The sequence below is a fragment of the Octopus bimaculoides genome, chromosome 8 (assembly GCF_001194135.2).
Source record: "Octopus bimaculoides isolate UCB-OBI-ISO-001 chromosome 8, ASM119413v2, whole genome shotgun sequence".
Taxonomy (NCBI): domain Eukaryota; kingdom Metazoa; phylum Mollusca; class Cephalopoda; order Octopoda; family Octopodidae; genus Octopus; species Octopus bimaculoides.
This window is the reverse complement of record NC_068988.1, coordinates 24559985-24560431: the sequence shown is the minus strand read 5'-3', so window position 1 is coordinate 24560431 and position 447 is coordinate 24559985. Positions and strand designations below refer to the sequence as shown.

Sequence of the window (447 nt, the reverse complement as noted above, 5' to 3'; positions counted from 1 at the left end):
CTGAGGGATTTTTAGTCGGACAAATCAACCCCAGGACTTATTCTTTGTAAGCCTAGTACTTATTTTATTGGACACTTTTGTGGAACTGCTAAGTTACGGAGACATAGACACACCAGCATCGGTTGTCAAGTGATGGTGGAGGGGACAAACATAGACACGCACACACACACGACAGGCTTCTTTCAGTTTCCATCTACCAAATCCACTCACAAGGCTTTGGTTAGTCTGAGGCTATAGTAGAAGTCCAGATGGCTGCACCCGGCTCCAATCTGATTTGGCAGAGTTTCTACAGCTGGATGCCCTTCCTAACGCCAATCACTCCGAGAGTGTAGTGGGTGCTTTTAGGTGCCACCGGCACAAGGGCCACTGGCAATGGCCACACTCAAAATGGTGTTTTTTACATGCCACGTGCACAGGAGTCAGTCCAGTGGCACTGGCAATGACCTC

At 48.8% G+C, this 447-nt stretch overlaps 1 protein-coding gene and 1 long non-coding RNA gene across 2 annotated transcripts in view; one reads left to right on the top strand and one right to left on the bottom strand.

The window, feature by feature from the left end:
• Positions 1–447, bottom strand: part of LOC106878552 (ubiquitin carboxyl-terminal hydrolase isozyme L5-like) — a 26476-nt gene that overhangs the window by 21885 nt on the left and 4144 nt on the right. The gene's annotated exons all lie outside the window — the stretch shown is intronic.
• Positions 1–447, top strand: part of LOC128248553 (uncharacterized) — a 4569-nt gene continuing 4122 nt past the window's right edge. Inside the window, exon 1 of the long non-coding RNA XR_008264725.1 lies at positions 1–46. This is a non-coding gene — a long non-coding RNA (uncharacterized LOC128248553). The remainder of the gene's footprint in view (positions 47–447) is intronic.